The sequence below is a fragment of the Kogia breviceps genome, chromosome 20, assembly GCF_026419965.1.
Source record: "Kogia breviceps isolate mKogBre1 chromosome 20, mKogBre1 haplotype 1, whole genome shotgun sequence".
Lineage (NCBI taxonomy): Eukaryota > Metazoa > Chordata > Mammalia > Artiodactyla > Physeteridae > Kogia > Kogia breviceps.
The window spans coordinates 23677678-23701899 of NC_081329.1; the positions used below are offsets into that span (position 1 = coordinate 23677678).

At 42.1% G+C, this 24222-nt stretch overlaps 1 protein-coding gene across 9 annotated transcripts in view; it reads right to left on the reverse strand.

Moving 5' to 3' along the window:
* Positions 1 to 24222, reverse strand: part of FUT10 (fucosyltransferase 10) — a 434768-nt gene that overhangs the window by 301664 nt on the left and 108882 nt on the right. For 8 of the 9 annotated variants that reach the window (XR_010838419.1, XR_010838420.1, XR_010838423.1 and 5 more), the window contains 2 exons: positions 17204 to 17279; positions 15658 to 15764 (listed from right to left, as the gene is read on the reverse strand). The gene's annotated coding sequence lies outside the window, so the exon portion shown is untranslated. Of the gene's footprint in view, positions 1 to 9586; positions 9801 to 15657; positions 15765 to 17203; positions 17280 to 24222 lie in introns of those variants that run through there. The other variant, XR_010838421.1, reaches the window with a different exon arrangement.

The following is a 24222-nucleotide window of genomic DNA, read 5'->3' on the forward strand; positions in this document are numbered from 1 at the left end:
CAGGCAACTAACTGATGTATCAAGCAATGCAAAGGGGAAAAATTTAGGCTGCCACATTTAGTCACTTAAATACAAATAGAGTCATCTGTGCCTCCTCTCTCTCAGAGTTCTAGAAAACTGGAAAACCCCAATGACCACACACAATAAAAGGTAGAAGTGACTCAACTAAAGTCTGGGAATTCCCAAACTGAAGTCTTCTGGGAAGACCTGGATTCCCAGCTTTCCATACTGAGGGGTTTTCCTCACACCCCTGACCTATTTGTAGAAACTCAACTGCAGCTTTGCCCTTTCATCTACTAGCAATGTATCCTCTTGAAATTTCCACTCAGGGTCTGACATCAATCATTTACCAAGTTCCCAAGTGACACTATGATGTCATCACCAGGTATATCTAAACACGATCACGGGCATCAAGATTACAGGCAGTGACTGATTTTTGACTGTGCCCAGAAATGGATGCCCCCTTTCCTGTCAATACTAAGGGTAATGACTTTTTTCTCATTTAAAATTACCAGTGAGTTTCACTGAATTGTAATTGCTCAATTCCACTCTGGATCATTCTGAGAAGCTTTATTCACATAAGCATACATGTGAAATATCTTGGTAGAGCATTCTTGCTACATGACCTTCAAATGACTTAGCTCAAAGGACAATAGGGTGTTTACTAATAAGCCACATGGATTGCAAATTCTTGGAGAGTTAAGTTGGATGAGAGCAATAGCAGCTTGTCTCCTCCTGGAAAATTCCTGGTGAAATGACATCATCTGAATTTGCCCAGCCAGCTGTCTGTGGATAACTCATAGACCCTAAAACATTGTGGGCAGTAAGCTCGTATTAAGTAATTATCTGGAACTGAGCCTATTTGAAATAGTATTTGCATTGCCACTCTCATCCATACATTTCTGTTAAAGAGCATTTTCGGTTTCATCCTTTATTTTTGCACTTCATATACACATTGGAGTGGATGGCTCTGGGGCATTAGTTATATCATGGGCTCAAACAAATGCTCATCCCTCATTATCTACTTGCTCATTTTGGTAGCGTAAAGCCTTGCTCGTTAAATCATTTCCCTAGCAAGCGCCTAATTTCGAGGACTAGTCACTGACTCATGAACAATACTGCCACCCTCAGGGAGTCCTGGGAAATGCCTTTCAATGTGAAAAGTCATTGACATTGGTAGGAGGCCGGGGAACCCGCAAGAAATAAATGAAGCAATATTTGTTTGAGTTGCAAGCCGGGGAAGAAAGGGCTATGTTGTTGCGATGTCCCAACAATTATGAGAAGGGTATTTTAGTTGTTTTAACAAAAGCTAAATGAAAGCAGGCATTTTATGAGAGCTTTTGGGGGTTTCCAGGAGAGTGGGATCAATGCATCCTCTCCAAATACTTGAGCAGCGACTCACAGATGAAATGTCAGCTGGTCACAGTTCCCTCATTGTGTGATACCCTCGCCTGAGATACATGCTTCACTGAGGAAGTTCCTTTTGTCACCAAGGTCATTTTGAGATTCCTCCCTCCCTCCCCGGTCTCCCTTTGTGGTTGAATGCCACCAGTGTTCTGATGACCACAAGTTATGTGATCAAAAGACATTTTTAACCCACTCAGTTGGGTTGCAAATTAATAGCAGCCCAGAGAAGCCCAGAAGAAAAATCTCTTTAGAGAAAAATCTTGATATTCAAATTCTGGAGGAAGGGCTCTTCTGTTTGATCTCTGAGCAGCTCAATCCTCCAAACACCCAAAGAAGGCTCTGGAGCTATAGAATGGACAAGCTTTGGGGTCAGCTCTCAGCAGGATGACTGACATCCTTTAAGCACATTGGGTCGGTTTCCACGTTGTCAGGGCCAGGCACGGCATCCGGGAAAGCAAGTCATTAACAATCCCCCTTGCCACACTCAGCTTGCTCCCCGCTCTTTCTACTGCAATGGAAGATACAAAATGTTCAGGCAAGACCAGCACTACCTATAAACGGCAGTAGGAACCTGCTTACCAGGGACCAGGGAACCCTCACATCCACCTTCAGTTCTGTGCCAGAAATTGCATTAAGGGGATGAGCTTTTACCTTTACCACTTGGTTATATTGTTTGCAAAGATTTTGTTTATCAAACTGTAGTTATGTAATAATAGTTCTTCCTTTTATACATCAAAGACTGATAGAAATTCCCAGCAAGTTCCTGTTTTGTTTAGCTCATGCAGTATTAGCAGAAGTAAACAACATGCTCGTTTATTTTTCAATGGAAAAACTGCCTTTATTGTGCCCCCAAAATCCAGGAACTACCAGATTCAGTTTTAGCTTGTCATGAACTCTTATCAGAATTATTCATGAACGCAAGTTTTATGTCAGCATCAAGAGGACAGGACTCCAGAGTCCTAATGTGCTGGGAAGGGAATTTCTGAAAAGTAGAGAAGGAAGTGAGTTTTGGAAGGACTGAGGCCAAGAATAAAGGGACAGAGGACTAAAGACAAGCGTCACCTAGTTACATTTTCATTAAAGGACATTTTACACAGAGATCCTCTTAATTTCAGCTGAAATGGGTATTTGGAAATTCACAAAAGTATCAGTGCCTAGAACAGTGCCAGACACATAGCAGATAGTCAGTAAATATGTGCAGTTTGAATTAATACTGGTGGGAAGGGAGGAGTGTGGCTTTTTCATTTTTATATTTACTGTGTGATGTTCTCTAAATTTGCCATAATCGAAAAATAATAAACTTGGTTCTTAAAAGGTAAGAAAGAAAATAACATGACAGCTTAATTAGGAGAACCAGTATCCGTGCAGCAGGGCATAAGAAGATTTGCCCAAAGCAGAGCTTCAGTCCCGCACAGCAATAAGCCCAGGTAACCCAGCCTGGTAATCGTTGTCTTACCTTTTTTTTAAACTATTTTTAAAATTTTATTTATTTTTAAAATTTATTTATTTTTGGCTGCGTTGGGTCTTCGTTGCTGCACGCAGGCTTTCTCTAGTTGTGGCAAGCAGGCGCTACTCTTCGTTGCAGTGCGCGGGCTTCTCATTGTGGGGGTTTCTCTTGTTGCGGAGCACGGGCTCTACGTGTGCGAGCTTCAGTAGTTGTGGCCCGTGGGCTCAGTAGTTGTGGCTCACGGGCTCTAGAGCGCAGTCTCAGTAGTTGTGGCACACGGGCTTAGTTGCTCCGCAGCATATGGGATCTTCCTGGACCAGGGATCGAACCCGTGTTCCCTGCATTGGCAGGCGGATTCTTAACAGCTGAGCCACCAGGGAAGTCCCTAATCGTTGTCTTTTATCATATATTTTAATCTTTGGAAATCACTGAGGCTCTCTATGTTGCAAAGCTATTAGAGAACAGAATATAATCTTATAATGCCAAATAATTAGCTTGAAATATGTCTGATACAGCGTTTTAGCTAAAGAATTAAGTGTTATTCTGGAGAACTGGAGCATGCAGTAACGCTTAGAGTTGCAAAACAAAATGACAGAGTGGAGGGGAAAAAAGTCTCTTTCTTCCTTTATTACATTTGGCTCAGCATATATATTGAAGGCCTGATGTGTTTGCTTATCCTAATGATTACACTGAATTCCATCAGAAGGCATAATTCAAAGCCTTGCTTTTTAAAAGCAACTGGCCGAGGTCTCTGTATTCAGTTATCAACGTTCAAAACATGACAGCTTTTCCTGTGTCTTTGGAGTGCTGAGCAGAGTCGCCATCACACAGGTGTCCCACTCACAGGAGGGTGAAGGTAGCGATTACTTGTTGACTGACACCTGGGTCAACATGAGCACATGCAAATCACCCAGGAAAACTGAGGCCAGAGGCTCACTTAAAATAAGGCGTGTGGGCTTCCCTGGTGGCGCAGTGGTTGAGAGTCCGCCTGCCGATGCAGGGGACGCGGGTTCGTGCCCCGGTCCGGGAGGATCCCACGTGCCGCGGAGCGGCTGGGCCCGTGAGCCGTGGCCGCTGCGCCTGCGCGTCCGGAGCCTGTGCTCCGCAACGGGAGAGGCCACAACAGTGAGAGGCCCGCGTACCGCAAAATAAATAAATAAATAAGGAGTGGAAAGTGCTGCATAAGTGCTAGTGGTTGCGTTTACTATAAAGCCACTTGACAGACGATCGTTGTGGAAGTGGGAGATGGTATCAGAAAGAGGGAAGAGGAGTGACTTGGGGCCAGCGTTATCGGAGCTTTCTTTGACAGCCCGCTTTCATCCATTCATTCCATCAGTCAGCCAACAGCATTCATTCATAAATTCTGCAAATATTTATGGCACATTACGATGAGCTGGGTTCTGGGGGCAGGCTGATGATCATGTAGTTAGAAGGCTTTGATTATCTTCCTTCTCAGAGGTAAAGATTCCAGCTGCTATTAAGAAACCAGATATGCAGGGAGGTGAGGGGGCCGGGTGAGGGGTTCATTTCTGTAAATGAATTGGGGCCAGACAGTCTTTCATAAACTCCCAACCGAGGACCTGTGCAGCTTTCCTGTATGAAAATCAGTACTGATTTTGTTTTATCCCCCAAAAGATATTATACTTAAGCTATTTCTAAAACACCTTCTTAGACTGAAAGACGAAAATGGCTACAAGCCCTGCAAGACTTCTTTAGGCTCTAACGCTGCCCATCTCTACTCTTCCCTGACTCACTCACCTGCACAAGCTCCTATTGATGCTCCTCCTGACCCCGTGATAAGGAAAGAGGAAGCTGAGGCCACCTTTTGCGTAAAATGCCTTAGGACTCTTTCCAGATGGGCAAACTTGTCTTTCCCTTCCTAGGTTCACAGATGCCATTGGGAACCCATGGGGAACCCACAAGCACTGCTCACCACTCAGCTCGTAGCCCTGGTAAATTTAGCTGCACTGTGAATGTGCCCGTGACAGTGTTTGAGCTCTCCAACTCCCAGAGTTTTTTGTTTGCTTGGTTGTTTGACAGTTTATCAGCTCAAACCACACACTTAACAGAACTACAAACTCATCTTACTTGACTTTCTGTTACATATCTTTTTGATCTTGTGCTGTTCTAAGCTGTCATTATTTCTTGTATTTATTCTTTATCCTGAAAATAGAATCCCTGTTCTCCTCTCCTCTCTTTTCGTGTATGGTGAAACTGTATCTGATCTTGTGCAGTGGTCCACTCACCTAGTATCTACAATATTGAGGAAAGTTGGAAAGCTTTTCAGATTTATAGGTGTTGGGGTGATGTGATCACAGAATTTCAGAAATAGCCTCTTCCCACTGATGGGGCTCGAGATGGAATAAGCTTTCAGAGTTGTGACAGAGATCGACTTTTATGAGAAGACATCCCACGCTTTATGGTCTTGAAGAAGAAATGTTGCCTGAGGTGAAGACAAGGTCAGTATTTACACCAAAGAAATATGCCTGAGGGTAAATGTCTCTGTGGTATTTTCTCCATTCAAGAGTGTGACTATGAAACGGTGCTTGTGGGTTTGGTTTCCTTTTAGCTGTATTAAGCCCAAGGACTGAGGCACAAGGAGGGAGAGGAGAGGGACGAGGGAGAGGAGAGGGACGGGAGAGGAAGGATAAGTCTCCACAAGTTCTCTACATTGAAGGAAGTGGTTCATCATTGAAGGCAGTGAATTGCCCATTGACTCAGCAAGTATTTACAGCATAGACTCTGGCTCAGGGCCTGGGCTGGGTTCTAGAGATAAATCAGGGAATGAAGTAGAAATAGCTTCTTTTTCTCCTGAAGCTCTTGGCATAGTAAGGCAGAAAAGACAGTGAAAATCATTGGACATGGAAGGCTTATTATGAAAAAGAAAGTTGAGGTGGCCACTGTGGGAACATAGGATGATGGGTCCTGACCTAATTGGAGGGGGGAACAGACATATGGGGGGGGGTAGAAACATCCTCCTATGGAACTGAAGTTGTAACAGTGTAGCCAGGCAAAGGGTAGGTAGAGTCTGGGAGTGATAGGGAAAGAGAAGTTGAAACAGAGAACAGCATGCTGTTCTAGTCCTTTAGAGGGTTTGGTATACCGTTGTCCACAGGCCAAGTGGGGCCACAGCCTGTTTTTGTAAATAAAGTTTTATTGGAACCCAGCCGTGCCTATTCACTTACCTATGATCTAAGGCCATTGTCTCACTGCAACACCAGAGTCGAGTTGCTACAGAAGAGAATGTGTGGCCTGGGAAGCCTAAAATATTTACTACCCGGCCTTGTACCAAAAACAAGTTTGCCAACCTCTAGTCTAGAGCAAGTGATTTAGTTACATTAGTAATACTAGATGCTGTAAAAAAAAAAAACCACTCCAAAATCTCAGCTAGTTATCCAACAAAAGTTTCTCTCTCATATCACAGCTCTTTGAGCAGCTGACCTGGGTGGCTCTTGTCCAAGTAGTGAAGCAGGAGCTCATCTTGAAGTTCTACTACCCGGCTGTGCAGACGGGGAGCAGAAAACAGAGTCAAAGATGTGAAATGCTTTAGGGGCCAGGCCTGGGAATGTTGCACATCATTTCTACTCCCATCCTGTTGGTCATATGGTCCCACTGAAATCCCAGGGGAGGCTGAGAAAGGAAGTTTTCTGTGTGCTTGGGAAGAAAAGGAAATGCTTCGGGGAATACATAGCAAGCAATGCCTCTGCCTTAATGTCTCGCAGACAAGACATATATAAGGAACTGGAGAGATTTCCCTGGTGCCACAGTGGTTAAGACTCCACACTCCCAATGCAGGGGGTCCGGGTGCAATCCCTGGTCAGGGAACTAGATCCGACATGCATGCTGTAACTAAGAGTTTGCATGCCACAATTAAGGAGCCTGTGAGCCGCACCTAAGGAGCCCACCTGCCACAACTAAGACCCAGTGCAACCAAATTAATTAATTAATTATTTTTAAAAATGAACTGGAAAAAAATCCTGTGTGGTTGAATTTAGGTGGCACAAGATGAGGCTCATATTTAAGCAGAGGCCAGATTGTAGGGCTTCCCTGGTGGCACAGTGGTTGAGAGTCCGCCTGCTGATGCAGGGGACACGGGTTCATGCCCCGGTCAGGGAAGATCCCACATGCCGCGGAGCGGCTGGGCCCGTGAGCCATGGCCGCTCAGCCTGCACGTCCGGAGCCTGTGCTCTGCAACGGGAGAGGCCACAACAGTGAGAGACCCGCATACCACACACACACACACACACACACACACACACACACACACACACACACACAAGACTTTAGATTTTAACCCAGGTCTGAATTACCTGTTGTAATACTCTGATGAGTTATGTCACCCAGCTAATCTGGTTATCTGCTTCTTCATCTGTGAAAAGAAGATTGCACTACCTACTTTACAGAATTGGGTGGACACAAAGACATAAAGTATGTAGAGCTCTTAGACTAGCATATAGCTAGCATATAGTAAGCATGCAATAAATTGTACTTATTACCATCAAAACAGAAGATACACCCACCTCCCTTCCCCCAAACCAATCTTTCCCACCCACAGTCCCCAAACTGCAAGAAGACTCTGCTGAGTATCACCAAGCCTTATCCCATAAGAAAGATAATTGAGGGACTTCCCTGGTGACGCAGTGGTTGAGAATCCGCCTGCCAATGCAGGGGACACGGATTTGACCCCTGGTCCAGGAAGATCCCACATGCCGCAGAGCAACTAAGCCCACGTGCCACAACTACTGAGCCCGCGAGCCACAACCACTGAGCTTGCATACCTAGCACCTGTGCTCTACAACGAGAGAAGCCACTGCGATGAGAAGCCCACGCACCTCAACAAAGGGTAGCCCCCCACTCACTGCAACTAGAGAAAGCCTGTGCACAGCAACAAAGACCCAACACAGCCAAAAATAAATAAATAAATAATTTTTTTTAAAAAAGAAAGATAATTGAAACACTCGGAATAATTTTTCTACCATTTCATTGGCCTCTTCATATTTGCTACCATCTTTTCAAGGACATATTAGCCCAGAGAACAATCAGGTCCCCTCAACCCAGAGTAACTATTTTGTGAACTAAAATAATTGCTCTCAAAACTCCTTCCCCCTTCCTGGATCCAGAGAAGATGTCAAATGAAGCCCAGAAAATTCGTGTGTGTGTGTGTGTGTGTGTGTGTGTGTGCGTGTGTGTGTGTGTGTGTGTGTGTACAGACACACACATAACTGAATAGGGCAGGTTGGAGTGATAAGACCCCAGCTCATCACATACACCTAACACCCCACACCTCTATTCCCATCCAAAGGTTATTGGCCTCAGAGTCCATCCTGGCCTTCACACTTCCTGAATCATTTTAAAGAAATGCTCCTGGCCCAAGGTCTCCATACTCGGGAGGAAGAAGAGTTTTTCCCGAGTCAAGATAATACACTGAAAACAAAAAAGGAAAGATAGAATAATGTGGAGAAATAGAAAAAATTGTTTGAAATATAAGAGAAATGAGAAGGGATGGTACAAGCAAATATTAAAATATTTTATGGAGCTATGGCATGGTACTTACACAAGAAGAAATAGACATCAATGGAGTAAAATACAAAAGTAAGAATTTAATATTTGCAACCTAATTCAATGAGAAAAAGGAAGCTCATAAATTAAATTATAGTAGTATGTTATTATAAATTTGGAGGAAAATATACCCTCACACACACACGCACATGCACACACGCACAGGAAGCTGGAACGTGTAGTGATTAAGGTAGCAGCATCTATAGTCAGCATGCCTGGGATTAAATCCTAGATCAACAATTTATTTAGTTGTGTTATTTAATCTTGCAAATTACACAATCTCTTTGTGCTGAGTTTTCTTTGTATATTCAGTGGGGGTGCTAATATTCACCTATTAATGATGAGGATTACTGAGTTAAAACATGTGAAGCACTTCGAAGAGATTCTAACATACAGTAAGCACTCAATGTATTGATAAGTCGTTAGTCATTGTGATGGGGGGAAATCATAATAAAAAAATCACGTTCATTTCCTCATATTCTACTCTACATTTATTTCGTTGTGTGATATGATACAGTTCTGAGTGATTAAATAAATGAACAAGACACGGACCTGTCTTTGGAGAGGGGAGCTTGCAATCTAATATCAGTTAGAAATGTGCCTGCTCAGTCTTCTCCTTCAAAGGTGAGTTTTTGGGGCACAACTGGAGTTGCCCAGCACAGCTCAAACATATTGCAGACCTAATTTCTTGTTCACGTCACTGGAAATGCATTCTGCAATAAATTCGTTTTGTTCTATATATATGTTGTCATTCATCATTGCAATACTGTTCTTGTGGGAAAACAGATTATGAATAGTGTAATCACTATGACTAATAATAAACAAGGCTATTTGTGTCTTGCTGTAATGGAAATAAGTCAGCCAGAAGTTGCATTCCCGGCCCCACCCCCAACCCCCAAAGAGACTTATCTATTACTGGAAAGTATCCGAAATTTTAAAAATTTGACTGTCTCTCCCCAAATCAAGACAAATTACAGCAACACTGCAGAAGATTTCCAAATATTTCAGTATCTTTGCAGAGAACATAGGATACGTCCCAATGCCTAGCTCCGTGATTCATCAAGAGTGTCTGTAGCAAGTAATACGTTGAGATATCCTCCTTCTGGCTTTGACTCTTTCACTTTACTTTAGTACCCTTTATGCTGTTACTTGACCAGAACAATTGTTCCCTTGGCAATAGGGAAACAACTCTTCCCCATCCTCTGAATTTTGATGGGAGATGAGCTTCTGAACCACACCACCTCTTTCTCTTGAGGACTCCAAGGTGGGATTCAGGAGAAATAGTGGAGATAGTAGTGGAGAAAGCAGTAAGCTAGGTTAGTGGGCTAGCCGGGAAGACCTTGCCTCTCACCCAGCTCATAGTTCTCTGGGCCTTGGCATCCTTGTGCTGAAAGGAGAGGGTATGTTAGAACTCTCTTTTAAATCATTCCCCAATTTGGCACCCTGTGAAATGAACCTTCTGCACATTTTCACCCTTGGCCTGAACCTGGGTCAATCATTTGTCCAGCTATCTACCAATACTTGGAAGAGCAACCCTCACCCCAGTCCATGTAGTCCTCTCTGAGTGAAAGTCTATCCAAGAATTTACCTCTCCCAGCTTCAACATGGTCCTAACATCACGTTGCCTTGAGTCCCAATCTGCATGTCTTGATATCTCCCCATTCACTCTGCAACTGCTGCAACGAGATAACTGGTAACTTTCAGCTAGTCACTCAGCAACTCTTCTAGGAGTCTGTTTCCCATTTAAAAATAAAGATAATATCACCTATTCTCAATTCACAGGATTATTATGACTTGGGGAGAAAAATTGAATGAATTGTGAAAAGTGCTATATGTACAAGTGAAAATGCAATGGGAACCATTATTAGAATTACTTTCCCTAAAAGCTGAAAGGCACCTATCAGCCACATAAGGATGTATTTAATATTATTATTATTATCACAGAATTAATAACATTAAATTCTTGTTGCTCTTAGGGTTTGAAAACTTATTTTATGCTTTGACTGAGTATTGGAAATCTACAAACGCTATGGCCTGACACTGACTAAATGTGCCCTATTGCTTTCCTAGACCAGTCCTCTGAGTGGCTGGCCATACTTGAAGAAAGTTGCCTTTGCCTTTTAATGTAATTATGCTGCAATTACAAAGTGCATGTAATATTGCTAAGGCTGACCCTGTAAATTAAACCTATCCGTTTCTCATTGCAGAAAAAAAAAAAAACTAACCAAACAAAACATACCAAAAATATGGCATGATTCTGAGCCCAATGAAATGTTGATGGAAATCCCATCTCTCACATTTTTAGTGGTCACCTTTCACCATGCCACCAACATTTATCACTCTCTCTTTGTTTATATGCTCTTGGTTTTGTTCACAAACTTGTCACACTCTTTTCACATTATAGGATTAATTTCCCTCCTTCTTTCAACCTAGGAAGGAGCGAATTGATGCAAGCTTATCAATAAAATAATATTTGCAAATGAATTTATATGCATCATTGAATTGCAATTGATTTAACTCTTCCTATCTCTCTCCTCTGCTCTCACACTCCTTCAAAAAGTATTCTGCAAGAGCTTCCCAAGTGCTTCTTGGAAAGGTGATCCAAAGGTCATCAACGACCACATAATTGACAGATTTAATGATCTCTTTATCATATCTATCCTACTTGCTCTGCAATTTTTGATATGAATGACCACTCCTTCATTCTGACACTCTCTCCTCCCTTGGTTTTCTTAACAGGCATCCACTTGCCTAACACCCATTCCACCTCACCTTCTTTGGTTTCAGCAGGCTTGCACTTTGTGGGACAAAAAAGGAATCAATGAGGGTCAGTCCAATCTCTATATTCTATGCTAGTGATCAGTTCAGAAACCCAAGCATAATGCAACCAGGATATGGAATTCCACTGGCCAGAGAGATTGGCTCAAGAATAGGTATGTCAATCCAATGAAAGGTAACTGCAAGACTGATGGGAATTTGGAAAAGAAGTTTCCTCCCTTTTGAGATAGAAAAAAGGGAGGAAAAAAGTCCTTGGTTGTACATGGATGGGAAATCTGAAACTGCCACAGCCATCTTCCTAGCAGTCCAGTGATGAACCCACCACCCAGAGGAGGACATTTCCGAGACAGTCAGAGAGAAATGGAGCTGGATTTGTCACTAAAACACCAGCTCTCTGTTCTACTTACCTCTGGCGTTTTGGGATGTTATTGTCGTTAACTGAGCAGATAAATCTACTTGATCATGATAGTCATTTTGAGTTTGTTAATAGCAGCTGAAAGCATCATGACTAACACGATTTCTACAACGCTGTTCCCTTCATTGTCTTCCTACCACACAAATAATTCTTTCTAACCACATCTTATACTAGTTCCTCTCTTCCATCCATCCCCCAGAGTTCTGTTCTTAGACTTTTCTTTCCTTCTTCTCTTTACTCAACTCTCACCTTCTTTAATGACTCCAAAATCAATAACACCAGCCCAGACTTTTCTTCTGAGCTTAAGACACAGATTTTCAATTACTTCCTGTGTATCTTCTCTTTCAATGTTCCATCACGGGTAAGCTGAATATCTCTAACACTGCATGCAAGCTTTTCCCCTACTACCCTTTCCATGTATGTCATAGCCTAGTTATACAGCATCACCATGACTCTAACCTTCAAAACAATTTTAAGCTCATAAATATCTCCTCCTTCTTTGAAGGGCACACCCCCCCTATTGGCCAAGTTCATTATCTCATCATTTTCATCTGAACTGGACTTTAGCTGTCCTTTCTCCTCCAGTCCATCCTCTACAGTGCTACCAGTTATTCCTCTTAAATGTAGACCCATGTGAAAGTGTAAAGTGTCATTTCCTTGCCTAACATTATGCAACAGAGTCCCATTACCTGCAGAATAAAGCTTAGAGAACTCAGCTGACTCTACAAAGCCTTCCCCAACGACGTCAGAGCTGACCTATTCGATCTGACCCTGAATCACTCCCTACAGATTAAGCCAGTCCTTGGTATCCCCCAAATAAGTACAAACCTATCCTATGCCTCTCATTTCCTTCTGCCTTGAATACTCTTCCCTTGTTTCTGAAGCAGGTGTATTCCTGCTTATCTTTCAAGGCCCAGATAAAACGTCATCCATTCTAGAAAAGTTTCCTGAATTCCCAGGCAAATTTCACTACTCCCTCATCTTTTATAACTCCAGGAATATAACATTAACAATGCAACATATGCTATAATAGACTAATGTTCATTAACACATGCTACACCTCCCCTGGTTTCTTATTTCTTAAACCTCCCCTGGTTTCTTATGAATCAAGGTTTTTGGTTTTTAAATCTTTAGGAGGCACTGCATCATCTGATACATAACAGATGCTCAAAAATTATTTTTCAAATGAAAGAATGAAGGGGAAAAAAGGAAAATCACGGGATTAGTGGGTTAGACATAGTGTAACCTCCCTAGATTCAGTTTCCTCATCTGTAAAATGAGACAGGTTTAGATGAAACTGTGTGCTTCTTCCTGCTTTAAAACATTCCCGGACTTCATGAAAATATTACTCAGAGCAACTCAGTAATTCTTTCATGATAGAATAACCTAATATTAAATTTCACAAACTATACTCTGGTCACTCAAGTATGAATTCAAAGATGGAAAGTTTTTTTTCTTTTTCTTAAAATGTGATCTCCAGTTGTTGGATGAAATGTGTTAGTTCTGGAAAGAAGCCAATTCTAGGCTTGGGGAAGAGTTAAGAGCCAATAGAGACATTACTTTTAATTATATTAAAAGCATCTTATAAATTTCCCATCAGTTATAACATAATTTCTCTCCATTAATCATTGAAGGACAAGTGTTGGTAGTTTGGCCTATCGGGGCTAAAATGTGGATATAGAATATTATCCGAATCTCTTTAAGTCTTGTCAGTCTAAGAGACACAAATACACAAACATACAAGTACACACACATACATATATACACACAAACACACACTCATCCAAAGAAAGATAGGGTTTGAAATTAAAAAGTAGTTTGATGTAAGGAGGGGGAAAGTGGGTGAGTATACATTGACAGGACATTTGGGATAAGGGATTCAAGTCAATAATGTATGCTGATCATAGAAACTGAAGTCAGCTACACATTTCTTCTTTAGGGCCAGGCAGGGGGATAGGTAGCACGGTCAGGCTGAAAAATCAAGTCACAAGGTCTAATTCTGGCTCTGACATTAACATCTTCTGTGACCTCGGTTAAGTCAATTCTTCTCCAGGATCTATTCTTGGACCAGGTTAGCCACACAAAAATCTACCTATTTATTGCAGTGTGGTTCCTCCCAGAATTACCCTTCACTGACGTTCACTCTCAATGATGCTCTTGGTTTTTATGAAAGGCCATTACAAAAAAAACAAATAATGTAAATTATTCTGAGTGTTCTAATAATATGAATTATTTTACTTCTAATATAAGTATAAATCTATACACAGGCACTGGAGATGATATTTATTTTCTCTTTATGAAATTTCCACATGAAAAAAATTCTCATAGAATTTAATTGGAGGAAAACTGCCTCTTCTTCCTGAAAATTACCACAGCAGTTATATGTTAGTATGTTTCACATTTTTCCTGCTACCAGAATGCCCAAAGCCTCTTTTTTCTTTCTCTTTTGACTTAAACTCTAATAACAAAAATAATATAGTCTTATTATATATATACAATTCTGCAATCCAAAGTTAATCATATTAACATTTTAATACACACTCATTAAGTTTTCTTGTGGGTGATTCTGAGATCACTCTACACATGCAATTTTGTGTGCCTCTTTTTTTGCACAATATCATATTAGCATTTTCCCATATCGATAGCAAAATTGCTTCATGGGGTTTTTGGTTTTTGGTTCTTTTTCATTTTAAAAAATTTATTCTATGCTTATTTAATTTTGTTTCTAGGACAGCGTCAATAAATTTGGTTGAATAATTCTTTTGGATATAGCATTTTTCCCTCATGTCCTTGCTAAACTTGGTATTTTCTGGGTTTTTAAAATTAAAGTATAGTTGATTTCCAATGTTGTGTTAGTTTCTGGTTCATGGCAACAGCAGTATATATGTTCTTTCTCATATTCTTTTCCAGTATAGGTTATTACAAAATATTGAAATATAGTTCCCTGTGCTATCCAGTAGGACCTTTTTGTTTATCTCTTTTATATATAGTAGTTTGTGTCTGCTAATCCCAAACTCCTGGGTGTGGACCTGCCTCTCAGCTGTACTCTTTGGCAGTTCACCTCTAGCTATCTTAGAATCAGCCTTCTCAAGTGATCTCCATCGTGTGTTGCCCAAAGCACGGACATTGATTCAGCCATGAATTCCAAAACAGAGCTGAGTCCAGGCTGTCACATACCATACAATAACCTTTGGCTGAAAGCTGGGTAGAGACATAAGGGGGTTATAACACACACATGTGTACAAACACACACACACACACACACACACATATCTTACAGAATCACCTTCCCTTTTTGCCCCCACCTCCCAAGATGCCAGCAATAGGCAACCAGCACCTCCTCTTCAGAAATCTGGGAACCACGGGCCCCTCCTTCCAACTCAGAGACCCCAAGACCAGCTGAGCAGTGGCCCCTCCTCAGAGGTCTGACTTCCATCTCCATGGGGCTCCTCCTTTAACGATTTAAATTTTAACTATTCCTACCTCTTCTCTTTGTGGCCTCAGCCCTAGAGGTGATAGCTGCTTCTTTTGGTTGCTACCCCCGTGAAACCCTTTAGGTCACCTAGTAAACAACTTTCAGCCTAACTGATAATTCTTTCTGTGCAATTCTCTCGGTCAAGGAACTGTTCTGGTTCTGACTCCTGGCTGGGCCCTGACTGAAGAACGTCAGAGCTGAGATTCAAACCCACGCAGGTAGGTGTCAGAGGCTCTGGCCCACCACCCGGTAGGGAAAAACACAAACAAAAAGTAAAGCAAGTATTTTCCTTCCACTGTCATCACCGGCCAGCCTCTCCTCACCCAGAATCTCAGAGACACTGTTTCATCCATGAGAGAGGCAACTTTTGACCAAACTGTGGAGACCAATTCAGCGCCTCCTTGCTTCCAGTACAACACAGGATCTGGGCCTTAACTTTGCAGAACCTACAGGGTGTTTTTCCAGAACAAAAGAAGTGTCAGCCCCCAAAGTGCAATCAAGGCTCCAGCTCCAACAACAAAAGGCAACAGTGACATTTTGAAAAGAAAGCTGTTGTTTTTCTTAGGTTTCACATACCTGGGCCCCAATTCCTTAGGGGAGCGCAAGGTCAGTGGCTGTGCTTCTCAAGAGCCTCTTCAAGGGGAAACACACTTTGAAGCACAAGATGTGATAAGTGGGACAGCCTGAAACGGGGAGGCAGAGACTTAGGCCCACCACACCCCACCCTCACTCCCCCCGAAGCAAACACTCAGTGGTCATGGCAGTCTTCGCTGGAATATTTACTCAATTCCTTAAAGCTGCTTTGGCAGCAAATAACTGAAATGAAATGAATAATTCAAGCTAGCTTAAGCACGAACTTGGTTATTTGAACTCAGTGGTGTATCACAAAACCTCAGGGCGGATTTGAACGCTGCCGGACTTAGAAAAGGATGAGAAGCAGGCACTAAGAAGGCGGCTGGACTCTTTTCTCCCTCATTTTCCCTCCTGATGCTCTGATTTTTTAGGTCCATGTCATTCTCTCTCTTCTCTCCAGCTTTTCCAGCACACCTCTGCTCTTACATGAGTAAGCCCGCTTATGGGTAAGTCCCTAGAGGGACTAAACCTCTCTCTGGGTCCTAGGTCAGGGGTCCACTCCTGTTCCAGTCTACTGCTTAGGGGGTCAAGTTGATGTTTTACAAAATAGGGAGCCAAGTTCTTTATTTGGGGAGGCAGTGGGCAGGAAAGGAGTGGTCAGTCATTCAGCTAGGCTCTCCCTCTGACCACGAGGTTTCCACTGCTCTTATCATGAATATCTAGTGCTTATCTATTATTCAATTCCATGGCAGATATTAATTTTCAGGAAAAAAAAATCAGTCACTGTCATCAGCTGTAATCTTCCAAATGCTTAAAGAAAATTACATTTCTAACTAATACTGGAGTCCGTGATACAGCCACCTTGCTTCAAAAATTAGGGAAGGGCAAAACAGAAAGTATAACAGAAGAGAAAAGGTTTACCAAGGAATTAGGTACCCTGTGGGCATAATAAACGTTAAGCCAGATTTATTATTATTATAATAGGTACTGTAGCATAGTCTCACAAGTAAAATACTTAATATGATTATAAAGTTTATAGCAGGGCATATAACGTGCCATTTATAATACGGCAAAGAGCTTTGGGTAAGGCGAGAGGGAGGGAGGTAATGGTGATCGCGTCCTTGCTGAAAACCCCCCTAGGGGCTCGCATCGCTGAGCAAGAAGAGACCTATCCCCTGGGGGTTGTTCCCGAGGCCCAGACAAGGGTGCAGGCCATTCTGAATGACTGAGTCTCCCAGCCCTGGGACTGTGTTCTTCAGACCAACTTCATTCACTTCCAACCTAGGCCTCCCTGGCCGCCTCTTCTGCCTCTTAGACCTACACACCCCAGCGGGCACAGTCGGCGCCCTTGGGATGCTGTTTCGTCACCAGGTGGGACCTGGTCTGCTCAGGTGAATCCGCCTTCCTTACCATATAACCCATCTCAGTGAGGGAACCTGGCGGCTGGCTGCCCCTCTGGGTACACGGGCACAGTTTTTGGAGCCCCAATGCCATTCCAGCCCAAGTAGCACCCTCTCAGATCCTCATTTGGTTTTGTCATATGACTCACCTGTCTCATCCTGAATGAACACCTGCACGGCTCCCTTCGTCTCGGCTTCTCTCATCAGGGGCGGGAGAGGTGACAGCTGTCAGGACAAAGATGAGGTGACAAGTTAGACTGTGAGGGGCCTCCCAGTGCCTGAACTCAAGTCCCAGACCAGCGGTTCATCCTTGTTCAGCTGGGGAGGAAGAAGCTTTCCTCCACCCTTCTTGGTGCTTCTGGTTGGTCTAAGGATTAAATTGACGAGAGACAGATTAAAAGCTGAATGACGTGGGTCCACGGGAGAGACCCAGGAAAACAGAGTAACTCACCAAAATGGCTGAAGCCCTCACCTGAAATACCAGCTTCAGCTAAAGGCAAAAGGGGATGATCCTCGTAGTGGTTTGGGACTTGGAAGGGGAGGAAGGCAATTCACATGGAGATGGAAAGGCAAATGTTTGGTAAATGTTTGCAGTGGGACCCAGCGTGGACTCTGACCCTTAGGCATTTCCCCCACCACACGGAGCCCATACTCTCTGCTGATGTCTCTGGTGACAGCTCTATTCCGCTAACAGGCCTGCTATGCAAATTCTTTTACGCAGTTAGGGAGAAGGTCAAAGTTGCTTCTGGTGTCTTTTGGCCCTTAATTGTTCCCACCCCCGTCGAAATAAACTTCATAACAAAGGGGCATTTGGGGGTGGCTACAGTTTCAAATCAGCATCTTTCCAAGTTTATAGTTAAAGAGACCAAGCTCAGACATTTTACTAGTAAGGAAAATATAGATGAAAGAAAGAAAGAAAGGAAGGAAGGAAGAAAGAAAGGAAGGAAGAAAATTAAATTATATGATATATATGTATCATATATATTTATATATCATATATTATATATGTACATATGATACAAATATGTATATGTGTCATATAGTAAGTATATATATGATGTACATACATATACATACACATATATTTGTGTGTGGGTAGGTGTGAGTACAGTTTTAAGAGATCTGTAAAATTCTGTTGTTATGAACTATATCGTCCCCAAGGAAAGAGCCACCCCTACCCACTTTCAAGTCAACATCACAGGATTACATGAGTGAAAGCCTAGGGCCTCACACCAAAAGAAGCAAAAAAAGACAGAATGGTCAACTTACATAATAATAATAACACTAATTACTTCCATTTGTGAATTTTCACTGAACACCAGACACTCTGCTCAGGGTCTTATTCAATTCTTTCCTTTACTCCTCACTAGAATCCCAGGAGTTAATTCTACTAGTATCTGCATTTTATAAAAGAGGAAATGAAAATTTAAAGATCAAATTACTTGCAGGGTCACAGAGCTAGTAGGAGGGAAGCTTCCAACTTCTCCCTTGCTGTAAGATGCCTGTCTTCTTCCTCCGTTTATACCAAGTTTGACCCACCAATCGGGGGCGTCCTGAATAAGCCCAGCACCTAGCATCTCCTTCGCGGACGTCGCGTCCCTGACCTCTTGAAAGGGTGGGCAGGTGTGGCAGGCCTCCTGCTGTGCCTCTAGCATCCCATCCACTTGTGACATGTCAACGGAAAGAAAAAGGCAGAATGTAAAAATTGGGAGTTAAACTTTATTCAGGGACCTCACTGAGGACTACAGCCCAGAAGACAGTCTCTCTGAGGAACAGCTTCCAAGACGGAAAGGAGCCAGGAGATATATGAACTTTTTTGCTAGGAAAAACATGTAGTCACGCATCAATAGATTACTGCTGTTACTATTTCCCATTCTATATATGGAAAGATGCAAGAATCTGGGGCCATAGGAACATTTTCCGTAGATATGCATCTTAACTATCTAAGGGCCAGTATGTCCAAAGCACAGACCGTTTGCTGGTTTTCTCTACCCTGAATTCCCCTCAGGGTGCACTGTCAGTGGGCAACTGCAGTGGCTGATGGCTTGGTCCTTGAAGAACTGGAATGGCAGGCAACATTTTTTCTTTATAGACAGATGTGTCCTCACTCTCTGTCTGTGACCCTTCATCACCCATTAGTACCATGTTAGGGAGAGAAAAGGACATGAGCGAGAGGGTAAGATGGGGCAAGAACCCCTCTCTGTAAGAGCCCCCCACAAAACTGAGGTATTGCAGTGAATCCAGTGGCTGTTCAAACTCCAAAGCGCTCTACTTGACACGTTTTCAGTGTCCTCATTTTACAAAGAGCTGAACAATTCTATTAATGAGATTAGCTTTGTCTAAACATTAATTAACCTCCAAGAATAGGAACACATGATAAAAGTGAATCCTCTTAAACCTTTGAGAACCAGATTCCTATCACTCCATTAAAAAGAGATTTATGCCAACATTGACCCTGGCCTTGTGAGAAACGCACAGACACAGTCTCAAAATCCTCAACTAATAAGGCAGCCCACTTCCCTTTGGGGAGCATCCAAGGTCACATTTTTAAAATTCATTTTTTTATTGAAATAACATCAGTTTAGAACATTATATAAGTTTCATGTGCACAACATTGTATTTCTACGTCTGTGTACACTACAGCATGCTCCCCACCAAAAGTTTCATTTCCGTCTGTTGGTTACAATTTTAAATATTTTCCCACATCGTTTTTCCTGCTTTTCTGTCCTACTACCTTTGAGTCACTGCAGGGGGAATAAATCCATAACTTAGTAAGTAGATCTTTTAAAATTTCATTTAGAAACTCCTTAGTTTGGCTTTTTTGGAATTTTTACTAAATTCAAGTATATTTGAGTTCATTAGTACTTGTTTTATTATTGTTTAATTGTATCTATATTTATCCACATTCAAGTTTTTAGAATACTGTCTAAGAAGTGGCCTCATGTTTATTAAGATGATACAAAAAAAATTATAAAAATCTTCAGCATTTTAAAACATTTTACCACCAAGGATATAATAGAAGAATCTCGATTTCCTAGACTGTGTGAGGAATGGCCCTTCTGTTCATTTCCTTTGAGACTTAAATGACCCAATGTGTTACTTCACCCTGGAAAATTGTGAATGATACACGGCACAGTGTGTGATGAGTGTACTTTCTCAGCCTATATTGTCCTGTGAGGTTCTTTGCTCAAAAAAGTGCACTGAATGGGATGCCTTCTTCTGTGAAGGACTCATAAACAGAACGATTTCCCAACAATATTGAATCGCCAAAGGGTGAAAACCTGATTATATTCTGATCACAGAAAATAAGTAATGCTTCCTTTTCTGTAAGTGAATGGAGATAAAATGGTTAAAATGTCATCAAACAGCCCTGATCTTTCTCCTTTTATGAAAGCAAAGTAAGAAAGATCAGAGGATAACTTAGAATTTTCCAGAAAGTGAGGAAAGGATGATGGGTTAAAGAAGAAAGAACCCCCAGAAAAAATCATTATAATAATGGGAGAGGCCATGAAAACATCACATGGACATATACAAACACAAAATAATTTGTTTATATCATAGAACAATCAATATTACTGCCCGGAAAATTGATGGTAACCAGATCTTGAACAAATATCGTAGAATATTTGGAAAAAAGAGAGAAAACGTGTCAGGCACCAATTGGAGGAAGAGACATTCTGGGAGGGAGGAATAGCAATAAACTGAAACTTTACTGTTTCAAAATCATTTTCTTATTATCTCTTTTATGCTCCAAAAGAGCTATGAAACAGAGAGTTGATTTATTCACTCATCTTGTTGAAGAATGGATTCCAGGGCCTTAGTATGATGTGTAACGTATGACAAGGCTAACGAAAAAGGGAGATAAAAGGAGAAATAACGCCAGGGCAGATGCTACGTGAAGCTAGGAATAATAAAGCTATTATGATTGTTGCTCTGTGACCTAGGAGAGGGTCAAAGGCATCCTATGTCAACGGTAAAAAGTGGTAGATCCTAGATTAGGTCATTTAACTAGCGTTCTTTCTCTTAAAAGAATTGACAATTACCAATGAGGGAGACCCTAACAGTAACAGATAAAATAGTCTGCAAGTTCTCTTAAAGGAATTTAGATTTTTGCAGATTTACTGCTGTATGCTTTTCCTACCACCACCTGAATTACGGTCATTGCACAAAAGTCACTCTAAGTCCATGTAAAGTTGCCTTATGAAAGAACCTTGCGAAACCGGATTGGTCTAACGGGCTCTCACCTCTGCCTCCATTCTTCTGTGTGTTTCTCCCAGCCCATAGAGTAACTTCGTGCCCTCTCATGAACACAGATGACTCTGTGTAATTCTCCTCGGTGATCTGGTAGCTTTGAGAGCTGTTGCAACTGGGCAAGTCTGGGAAGTAAGCTGGGTGTGGGGTTTGTGATCACGACAAGGAGAGGTGGTAATAAAGATACATAAGGAGGCAGCCTGCTAGAGGGGTTAAGAGTGAAGGGCGTGGAATCAGAAGGCTGTATAAAAGCCCTGCTTTGCCGTTTAGCGTATGATCCTGGGAAAGTTACTTTTCCCCTCTACTAGTCTCCTCTTCACGTGTAAAACTGAAAAAATAGCAATAGCTGCCTCATTCAGCAGATATGAGCATTAAAAGAGATAATACATGAAAGCATTTGGAAGAGGGCTTGCTACATAGTAAGCGCTGAAAAGAAGACTCTATTATTATCGTATAAGTGCTGGAAGTGACTTTCTCTGAAAAAGGAATTTAAATTGCTTCCCTGGTCCCCTCACCCGATAATTTACAGTAACAATATGGGGCCTGGGCAGCTGGAGACCCTTTGGGCTGGAGAGGCGTCTGCCACACAGCCAGCCCTTCCCGGTGGCTAACAAAGCGAATACCGGAAAGAACAAAAACTTTCTAAAGAAATCGATTGGTTAAAACTTAGCACTCAAAGGCTCCACTTTGAACACAGGCAAAAGCAAAAGCCAAAAGGATCGAGTTTAAAGGACTGACTACAACCAATAAAGAGGAGCAAAGAGCTTTTTTAAAGAGCCTACTCGGCCTGTCCAATATAATTTCTTCAAAGGAGGAGAAAGCTCACTCAGGACCCGCAAGCTCTTCACACAGGGCCCTCTGCTGAAGCCACAAGGAAAGGGATTCGCCTTCCAGAAAGGACCACAGAGAGCGGACAGACAAGAGATGGAGGAGGAGGGTGCCAGTGACTCCTCTTACAACTATAATCCACCTCCCTTCTCTCCTCTCAGCTACGCAACTTCTCAGAAGTCATCTCTGTGTGAAAGCTAAATTATAATGTATTGTACAGTATTATTATTATTTTAAGAGCTATTGTACTACTGTTTTAAGCTCTTTGACATTACCCTATCTAGAGTTCTTTATTTACCTGTATATTTGAATATATAGAAATAATGAGAAATCCCTGGCGGTCCAGTGGTTAGGACTCCGTGCTTTCACTGCCGAGGGGACGGGTTCAATCCCTGGTTGGGAAACTAAGGTCCTGCAAGCCCCACGGTGCGGCCAAAAAAATAAAAAGAATATACAGTAATAAGGACTTTGGAAAATGCACTTGCCTCCAGGTGAATTTTCAGTCCCCTAATCGTTTTGCTGTAGAGTTTACCCGCGTCCCCTGCATCGGCAGGCGGACTCTCAACCACTGCGCCACCAGGGAAGCCCACCATGGATTATCCAACAACAAGTTTTAAAATTCTGACTCTGAGGGTTGAGGAGGAATTTATGTGGTTTATATGTATTTCTTTTATTTTTATGTGCATTTTTATTTTTTATTTTATTTTATTATTATTATTTTTTATTTTTTTTTTTGCTCCGGATGCGCAGGCTCAGCGGCCATGGCTCACGGGCCCAGCCGCTCCGCGGCATGTGGGATCTTCCCGGACCGGGGCACGAACCCGCGTCCCCTGCATCGGCAGGCGGACTCTCAACCACTGCGCCACCAGGGAAGCCTTATTATTTATTTTTAAACATCTTTATTGGAGTATAATTGCTTTACAGTGGTGTGTTAGTTTCTGCTGTATAACAAAGTGAATCAGCTACATGTATACATATATCCCCATATCTCCCCCCTCTTGCATCTCCCTCCCACCCTCCCTATCCCACCCCTCTAGGTGGACACAAAGCATCGAGCTGATCTCCCTGTGCTATGCAGCTGCTTCCCACTAGCTATCTATTTTATGTTTGGTAGTGTATATATGTCAATGCTACTCTCTCACTTCACCCCAGCTTACCCTTCCCCCTCCCCATGTCCCCAAGTCCATTCTCTACATTTCCATCTTTATTCCTGTCCTGGCCCTAGGTTCATCAGAACCATATTTTTTTTTAGATTCCATATATATATGTGTTAGCATACAGTATTGGCTTTTCTCTTTCTGACTTACTTCACTCTGTATGACAGACTCTAGGTCCATCCAACTCACTACAAATAACTCAATTTCATTTCTTTTTATGGCTGAGTAATATTCTGTTGTATATATGTGCCACATCTTCTTTATCCATTCATCTGTCAACAGACACTTAGGTTGCTTCCATGTCCTGGCTATTGTAAATAGAGCTGCAATGAACATTTTGGTACATGGCTCTTTTTGAATTATGGTTTTCTCAGGGTATATGCCCAGTAGTGGGATTGCTGGGTCGTATGGTAGTTCTATTTGTAGTTTTTCAAGGAACCTCCATACTGTTCTCCATAGTGGCTGTATCAATTTACATTCCCACCAACAGTGCAAGAGGGTTCCCTTTTCTCCACACCCTCTCCAGCATTTATTACTTGTAGATTTTTTGATGATGGCCATTCTGACCGGTGTGAGGTGATACCTCATTGTAGTTTTGATTTGCATGTCTCTAATGATTAGTGATGTCAAGCATCCTTTCGTGTGTTTGTTGGCAATCTGTATATCTTCTTTAGAGAAATGTCTATTTAGATCTTCTGCCCATTTTTGTATTGGGTTGTGTTTTTTTTGATATTGAGCTGCATGAGCTGCTTGTATATTTTGGAGTTTAATCCTTGTCAGTTGCTTCGTTTGCAAATGTTTTCTCCCATTCTGAGGGTTGTCTTTTCATCTTGTTTATGGTTTCCTTTGCTGTGCAAAAGCTTTTAAGTTTCATTAGGTCCCATTTGTTTATTTTTATTTCCATTTCTCTAGGAGGTGGGTCAAAAACGATC